The sequence below is a fragment of the Elephantulus edwardii genome, unplaced genomic scaffold, assembly GCF_000299155.1.
Source record: "Elephantulus edwardii isolate Elephantulus edwardi_28Jun2011 unplaced genomic scaffold, EleEdw1.0 scaffold00330, whole genome shotgun sequence".
Lineage (NCBI taxonomy): Eukaryota > Metazoa > Chordata > Mammalia > Macroscelidea > Macroscelididae > Elephantulus > Elephantulus edwardii.
Window position 1 is genome coordinate 551,776 of NW_006400080.1, and position 9,685 is coordinate 561,460.

The window sequence follows — 9,685 nt, forward strand, 5'->3', positions numbered from 1 at the left end:
CATTGAGTTGGAGCTGACCCTCTAGTAGGTTTTCAGAGGCAGTTAATTGCACGGGAGAAGATTACCTATCTTTCCCCCATAGAGCAGCTGGTGGATAAGAACCACAGGCCTTGGGGATTATAGCACAGTTTCTTATCACTAAGCCACCAGTGCTCCAATAGTCAAGACATAGAATTGCAAATGAACATTTGTATAGTCAGTGGTCTGATGCATCTGATAGTTGGATAATGAATAGAGAAAAGGAAAGAAAAATCAATGTCTTTGTATTGTGATGTTTGAGGAGAATATTAATATACTATGGACTGTCAAAAGAACAAACAAATCTGTCTTGAAGGAAATGCAATCAGAGTACTCCTTAGAGGTAAAAATGGTGAAACTGTCTCACATTCTCAGGAGGAGCTGATCCTTGGAGAAAGACAACATCCTAGGAAAGGTAGAAGGTCCTATGACCTTCAAGGAAGACCTTCAGAAGGTGGACTCATATGGTGACTATCATAATAAACTTGAGTGTGGCAAAGATTGTGAGGACGTGCAGGATAGGGCAAGGTTCACACATATTGTTCACCGGGTCACTATGAGTCGTAGTTGACTTGATGGCACCTAACAATGACACCGCGTGCCCCAATTTATCTTGTGGTTGTTGTTAGCTATCCCCAAACTACGGTGATCCCACACGCATTAGAAGAAAACGCTGCCTAGTTTTACAATGTCCTCATGATCCAGTGTAGATTAGCTTGTTGGGTTCCACAGGATTTCTATTGGTGTATTTTCAGAATTAGATCACCAGGCCTTTCTTCCTAATTCCTCTTAGCCTAAAAAGATTTGGCAAAATGTATTCAACATCACAAACCAAGCCAAAGACTATACCCATAGCCACTGAATCAGTTTCAACTCAGGATCACCCTCTATCAAGCTTCCAAGCCTGTAAATCTTTACAGAAGTAGATTGCCTCATTGTTCTCCTGCCAGAAAGCTGATTAACTTAAACTGACAGACTTTATGTAACCATCCCAACACATAACTCACTAAGTCACCAGGGGTCCTCATTCACCATCAAGGCAACATTCAAGTATCCACTGATAGACTGTGAATGTGGCTGTGTATGAGGTACGCTGGCCAGGAATTGAAGCTGGTCTCCAAGTTGGGGAGGTGAGAATTCCACCATTGAACAATCAATGGACTGGTTTATCTTGGAAGGGAGTCTTGAGGCTAAGAACAGTCTGACATTCTTGCTAACATGGAAGGATGCAAATTTGGAGTTTTTATAATTAAGTGGTAAGGGGAATATGGCTTTATTTTTCAGGCTGGGGCCATGTGTGTTACATAGGTAACAGATTCTTCATTACATAGAATTCTGATGATGATAATCCCACTTGTCTTTTACCAGAGATTAGCATACTACAACCTTCAGGCCTAATCTAGTGGCTGATAGTTTTTATAAGCAAACTTTTACTAAAGCCTAGCCATGTCAATTCATTTACATGATGTCTGGCTCAGTTAATGCAAAAGCAGAAGAAATAAGTATTGTGGCTGAGATATTGAGGCCTGCAACTACATTATTTACTACATTGTTTACTATCTGGCATTTCACAGAAAAAGTATGCTGAACTCTAATTTGAAAATATGTCATTTTGTGCTCTCTAGTGCCAGCCCCAGTCACTCCACAGGAGAAAGATGAGGCAGACTGCTCCCACCAAGATTTACAGCCTCTGGAACAACTCTGATTTTTCCTTTGATTCTCAAAATGTTGCTTTATTATTCCAGATTCATCCTGGAAAGGGTTAAACCAGGCTGCTCCCTGGAGGCGAGGATTCTGAGGCTTCATCTGACATACTTTGGACATGTTGTAAGGAAGGACAGATCCTTGGAGGACATCATGCTTGGGAGGGTGGAGGGACAGTGCAGGAGGGGAAGACCCTCTATGAGGTGGATTGATTCAGTGACTGGGGTAATTGGGATGGGTGTATCAGAGACAGTACGATTGGTACAGGACAGAAGAGAATTTAGGGCTGCTGTACATAGTGTCGCTATGAGTCACAAGTGACTTGACGGCACATAACAACAACAACAACATGTCGCCACTGGACCGATTGACAGCATCTTGATAGATGGTGAAGAGATTGAGACTGTTAACAGCTTCAGTTTGCTTGGCTCTACAATCAACACTCTCGACACCAGCAGCCAGGAAAGAAAAGGACCAATTGCACTGGGGAAAGGCTGTCAGAGACCTCTCCAAAGTACTGAAGAGCAACAATGTCATTCTGGAGACTAAGGTGTGCCTAATCCAGATCATGGTGTTTGCAATTACTTGCTATGCATCAGACAGCTGGACAATGACTAGGGATTATAGAAGTAGAATTGATGCCTTTGAGCTCTGGTGCTGGAGAAAAGTACTGAACAAGCAGGAAGAAGCATTTGCCATTTTTTGTAGTGTGAATATTCTCACCATACTCAAGTTCAAGCTAACAGCTGGAAGTCATTAAAGCAAAGTTGGGCAAAGATGCCTACCATGGACTCCTAGGAGTCAATGGAGGCAGGCTGCAGACTAGTGAGACCATGGAAGCAGGGCCACTGATCTCCAAAGCTCCGTTTCTGGCCTTCTCTGTGCTCCTCCCTGTGGGTCTTGAAACTCAAAATATGAGACTGCTTTTCCCTTGGCTCCGAGAGATAGCAATGCAACAAAACGTACCACAGAGCCCTTAATTTCCTACACCCCAATCTGCCCATTTCGGTGGTATTCTAAAGGTGGATGGATCCAGAGGTCTCCTGAAGTCTTAGCAGTGGGTCTTGAGTTTTCTTTCCATTTAGAAGGCAGAGTTAGTGATGTTTGTTTCTAATGAGATCTGATGCAACCTAAGGGCAATTCTCTTCCTCCTGGCTGTTGCTATCAGAGTCTCAGTGACTTCAAAGAGAGCAGTGCGCTCAACCCTGGCTACTCATTAGAATCACCTGTCGAGTGTGATGGTGGTGTTGTTTTAACATGTATTGGCTGGATATACCAATATCATCCCCTAGAGATTTTTTACTGCATTTATAAGAAGTGGAGCTTGGGCTTGTGCACTGTAAATAAAAACCACACCCACTGCTATCAAGTCAATTCCAGATCCTAAAAATTCTCCTCAGGTTTCTAAGGTTGTAAATATTTATGGGATATTGCCCACCTTTGCCCCTCAAAGTAGTTGGTGGATTCGAACAGCTGACCTTTTGGTTTAGCAGCCCAATACTAGCGTTTCTTGAATGTGAAATAAGTGCTTCTAATTGACAGTTCTGTCATCTCCCTGTCAGTTTGCGATATTTTGGTGGCTTGGACATGGTTATGATGCTATGCCATCCATGTTTCAAATATCAACAAGGTCACTCATGGTGAACTAGTTTCAGCAACACTTCAAGACTGATCTAGATGAAGAAAAACAGCTGGAAATCTACTTGGAAAAGTTGTCAGCAAAACCCCTATGGATCATAATTGAATAGTACCTGGGACAATAGTGCTGGGAAAATGTGCCCTGTGGCTGATAGGGGCACTGTCCCCACACCATGTTCAAGATGAAACACCCCTGTGACCTCGAAGAGAACACAGACCAAGCAACACTTCATTCTGCTCTGTACGGTCATCGTCCGTTGGTGCTAACTCAAAGTTAACTAACAGCAGCTAACCAACAATAATGTCAGCCAGGAGTTAAAACTGCTGAGCAGGCAGCCACGTCAACTTTGAGTCTCAGTGGATCTAGACTGAAAACAGTCTGACTCTTGCTTGAAAGTTAAGCAAGCAAAAGCCTTGGAAGATTCCAAGATTCCTTGGAAGTGCTCGAGATCACAGAGCTAACTGATTCCTCAGCTAAGCTTCTGTCCTGTGCTGGGTGACTCCAAGTCTAGTGTTCTTTTGGATATGCCTCATGGACTTGAACGTTGGGAATGCAATGGCACCAAAAGATAGTGGGCCTTCTAGAACTTTCCTACTGGGGAAAAAAAATAACATAAGTAAAATGAATGGAGTCATCTCAGAATCCTTTGTTTCCATAAAGAAGTTCCTACTGTTTCTTCTACTCCACACGCCAGTCCCTGACCCGTAGGGACTGGTGCTTGTCTTTGAAACATCTTTCTCCTTCAACCTGAGAGAAAATGTTTAAATGTTTTCTTGACTTGGCATGCTCACAAATGCAGAAAAAAAAAGAAAGAAATTATTATTAAATTTGCTTTTAAGTTGCCAAATGCACCGTGTAGGTCTGTAATTGACCAAGCGAGTGTTGGGAGAATATGATCTATCCTGAATAAATGAGGGCACCTTAACCAGGCTTGCATCCTAACTGCCGATGCTGGCAGTGTCCAAAACGGCTCATGTTTATAAATTGTTCCCTGATGTTTTAAGTAAGTGCACAAACACAAATCACGCTAAGGACTTCAGAAAAGACTTCACTGTGTGGCAATTTATTATAAGCAGTGTAATTTTCATCAGTCAGACAGCCATAGACTGTAATTACCTCTCTACCCAAAGACTTACAATTGCTTTCATTACATTTTCCTAGTCATGTGTTTGTCTGGATTGCCACAGAGACACTGAATGGAAAATGCATTTATTTATTGTTGGACCTCTTAATGGCCTATTACTTGGTTTCTAAAGATGTTATCAAGTCGCTTGCTCTCTCTAGCCCTCCTGCCCCCACTTGTGGCTTTTATAGAAGACGAAATAGACCAAACATGAAAATCTTCAGCTCGCACTGAGCATCTGAAAACTGTCAACCATCTGTAGGTAACCAGAACTGGCCGAAGGGACTCCGTGAGGCCAATGAAGGTTCAAATGCTGAGGATTAATTAAAGCCACACTACACGCAGCAAAGCTATGAGCCTCTCAGTCACAACCAAAGAGAAACCACATTTCTCTTCTAACTAAAAAGGAACTCTGTAGTTATGGCTTTACAGACACAGTTAAAAGACTTCTGAGTGATCCTCAATCCTGTCTTCCCATTGGGGTATCTTCATTGATTAGAAGGCACTGTGACATGCTGGACCCTGAAACTTGCAGGAGATATTTTTTATTCCACTCCTTTTCATTACACTCATAATTCTCCAAACGAAACCGAACTAGTTGCTGTCAAGTCAGTTGTTGTGTGTTGTTCGATCCAAAGCAGGCTGCCCATCACTGAGAAGGGTCTGCACCTTTCTGAGAGCAAGACGTACCTCAGGGTGACATTGCACATGAATCTGCCCATGGATCTTCCGTGCACGTGGAGTGCACACTCAGTAGCTATGCCTTTGAGCAGCACACTTAACCTCCATGAACCTCTGCTCCTTGGAAGTCCACTAAAAGAGCGAAGATGGAGTTCAAGGTCAGTCAGAAGAAACAGGCTTCTTCCTTTGATCACTAACATGGGAAAAGGGAAAGGCCATCTGCACCAAGCATGTTCCTCCCAAGTTTGACTCTTATTCTCGGCTTTGTTTTCCTTTTTCAAATCCTCTTCATTACATCCAGAAGTAAAAGGAAGATGAAAGAATCAGTGAGTTCAACTGTGATGTTGTCAGAGAATATCGGTCTGGGAAACAATGCAGCCAGGATGCTTCTTATAAACAAGCAAGCTGGGATGTGAGCTATTTCCTTCAGTCTCTTCATCAAGAAAGACCAAGTACCAGAAAAAGACGTCATAGCTAGTCAAACAGAGAATTGAGGGAAACAATGAGACAGACTTGACATATAGATAGCCACAGCGATGCATTCAAGTATGCACAAGACCTGGAAAGATGGGTGTGCTGAAAGTGTGTTGTGTACACAAGGTAAGAAGCTGGACTGCAATCCTGAAGGCATGCGGTTCAAATCCACCAGTTGCTCCAAGAGAGAAGGATGAGCAATCTCCTCCTGTGCAATTTATTACCTCTGAAAAATCTATTGGAGGGTCAGCTATATGTTGGTTCCAACTGATCTGTCCTCAGCCACAATACAAAAGGTATATTCTGATTTATGAGTTGCAACTGACTCGTCAGCACCTGACAACAATAAACATTTACTAGAAATTCCTCCCAAGCACTGTTGGGAGAGGGGCAGGCATATTGCATAACCTATCATGTGAGAATGTTCCATTTTAAAAGCATGTGAGAAGTACCATCCATTTAAATACACTCGCTTCCTAGCTAATAAAACACGAGCCCAGAGAAGCTAGGTAACTTATTATAGGCAAACAATAGCTTCATAACTAGTTTATCACCTGCAGATGCTTGAATGAGTAAGATTTGTTAATGGTTAGAAGAAGGTGTGTCACTTGCCCTTCACATCACAGAATGTCAGTAGCATATCGTCTTGAGCAGGTGTGTGAAATGGCTTGGGAGAGTGGCCCAGTACAAGTTAGCTCTGAATGTTCTCTTCCTAGTCTCTCTTTGGTCATTTTCCCTCAAGTTAAACTTAAGCCTTGATGTAGGAGTAATATCACATCTTCTTGCTGACCTTTGTGTGAGGGAGTCCAGGAGATGCAGGTTGCATAAACTCCCGTGTGCAGAGCTCAGGAAGGTCTGTCCACCCCTGACCCAGGCAGTTGTCAGGGAGCTCAGGAGCGTCTTCACGGGCCCAGAGATGCTTCCCGTGAGAGTAGCGGACAGGCACAATTTCACCCCACCTCGCATGAGCCCATGGCAGCTGTGCCACAACTGGTTAAAACAGACGTGAAGTGCTCCCCTGTGACAGCTGGCCATAAACGCATACATTGTGAGCCTGGCTGTGCAGGGGTGAAAAACTCTGTTTGGAGTGATTTGTCGAAAGGAAGAGCGCTTGCTTTTGGATGAGCCTGTCACTTCTGGAGAAACACTACACCCTCCATTTCCTCCCATTTGCTTACATTTCACAAATGGCCACATCATTTTGTCAAATTGTGGAGTCGCTTGGAAATTGAGCATAGAGTTTTGCATAATCACTCATGTCATGCCGGTGACACTCTGTGGTTTTGTATAATGGTCTCTGAGGAAGCCTGATGTAGGGGAATGCTACCTGGTTTGGCCATGGAGCCAAGTCTCATTACAACCATTTTATAAAGAAAGACACTGAAGAAAAATAGCTATGTCTAAACAGTGCCCCGGCCACTGGAGAAGCAGCAGAAAGCTTGGTTTTCATCTGCGAGCTAGTGTGTGTAAAATGAAATCATGGGCTTGCCCCAAACCAGCTTTCTTTTACAAGTCCTCTTCAGTTACTATGATTTTTTTGGCCTAGATATAAAGCTTAAATTTAAAATTTAACAAGGAGGGGGAAAATAGTTTTGCCTCAGGAGAATTTATCTTTATCTTGGCATATAAAGATTTAACTATTTTTTTAAAGAATGAAAATATATTAAGGGAAGTATCAGGTAAATAGTGAACATATAGGTTTAAAACTTCTTGCTTCTCTGTAGTTTTTTATATTTTACATAGTAAAACACACACACACACACACACACACACACACACACACACATATATATATATATATATATATATATAATCTCAAACAGATTCATTCTGGAAAGGGTTAAACCAGGCTGCTCCTTGGAGGCAAGAATTCTGAGGCTTTGTCTGACATACTTTGGACATGTTGTTATGAGGGACAGGTCCTTGGAGAGGGACATCATGATGCTTGGGAGGGTGGAGGGATGATACAGGTGGGGAAGGCCCTCTATGAGGTGGATTGATTCTGTGACTGGGGTAATTGGAATGGGTGTATTGGAGACGGTGTGATTGGCACAGGAAAGAGCAGAGTTTAGGGCAGTTGTACATAGGGTCACTATGAGTCGCAAGCAACTCGACGGCACATAACAACAAAGACAAAATATATATATTTTGTTGTTGATTGCCATTAAGTAGAGTACCATAGTGACCCAAGGAACAAAATACCTGAAGCCTTTTTATAACTATCGTTGTTTCTCAAAGTTCATAGCATTTCCACTGGCATGTTGTATAGGAAGTGGATGCCACTCCTTCCTCCAAAGTTTGTTGTTGCTGTTGTTGTTAAGAGCTGTTGAGTCGTAAGCAACTCATAGTGACCCTATGAACAAAAGACCTAGACGCATATAACTTTTGTCCTTTCTCCAGTTTAGTAGACTTTCCAGAGGCAAGCTATCTCAGAAGTGGATGTCACTCCTGCTTCCAAGCTTGTTTAAAACAATTCCAAAATTTAGATACCCATATATGATGCAATGTTTCTGTTTGGATATGAGTGTTACTGAAATGCTGTTGTTGTTGTGTGCTGTTGAGTCATAGCTGACCCTCCAGCAACTTTTTCAGAGGCAGTCAATTTGGAGGAAAAAAGTTTGTTCATCTTTCACCTATGGTGCAGAGGGTGGATTCAAACCACTTGCCTTCAGTTTGGCAACAAACTTCCTTACTACTAGGTCACTGAAAGGGAACCCTGGTGGCCGAGTGGTAAGAAGCTGCACTGCAGTCCTTAAGGCATGTGGTTCAAAGCCACCAGTTTCTCTGCAGGAAAAGGATAGGCAATCTCCTCCTGTGTGATTCACTGCCTCTGAAAACCCATTGGAAGGTCAGCAATGGGATCAGCTCTAACTCAATGGCACACAACCACAAGCCACTAAAACTAATCCTAGCTCACATGAGCCCAGAGCAGCTGTGCCCCAACTGGTTAAAACATACCCAGAGCGCTCCCCTATGCAACTCTCAAGTGAGCTGCAACTCTTCACTTACACTGTACCTTAACTATATAATTCATCAAAATCTTCCCTGGTCTTGTGCCTGCTTGAATCACTTGCTGTTGTTGGTGTGTCAAGCCATCTCACTGTTTCCCTGGATTATCCATCTATTTTACTAAACAGAATGTCTTTTTCTAGTGGTTGTTCTTTCCCAATGAAGTGCCCGAAGGAAACAGTTCAAATTTCAGCATCTTTTTTTTCTAAGGAACATCCTGGTTGCATTTTTTTTTTCTAGGACCAATTTGTTCCTTCTTCTGGTAGTTCACAGTGGAGCCAATACTCTCTGCTAGCATCGCATTCAAATGCATCAGTTCTTCCTTCTTCCTTTTACTTTTGCAAGAAGTGAAATGTTGGGATGGTGCAAATTATCAATGTACTTAACTACTAACCAAGAGCTTGATGGGTTCAAGTTCTCCCAGAGGCACCTCAGAAGAAAGTAAGAGGATTTTACTTCTCAATAAGCAGCCCTTGATTATGGAACACAGGTCTGCACACATGGGTCATGATGGTTGAGAGTTTACTCAGCAGCAACTGGTTTCAGGAAATCTCAGAGAGATATAAAATATATGTGTAATATACATATACATATACGTGTTGTTGTTATATATGTTGTTGTTGTTGTTAAGTGCCATCGAGTCTTAGACAACTCTTGGCAACCCTATGAACCAAAGACCTGAACACTTGAATAACTTTCATCATTTCTCCATGTTCATAAAGCTATTTCAGAAGTGGTTGTCACTCCTGCTTCCAAGCTTGTTTAAATCGGGAAGCTCCACCAAACACTGTCCACCATGGGTAACCATTCTCGCATTTGACACATTTGACACATCAGTGTCACAGTGTTTGACATAACAGCAACCACAAGTTACCTCTGTACAGCAAATGGACAGACCAATGCCATATCACTTAGAAGAATGTTTGACCAAAACCATCTCACACCCATTAGCAAATCAACATTCCACCCTAATCCACACCAGAACCAGCAAACAATCCAGCTGCTGCAGATGACTTCCAAATTGGAGATGTGTGTCT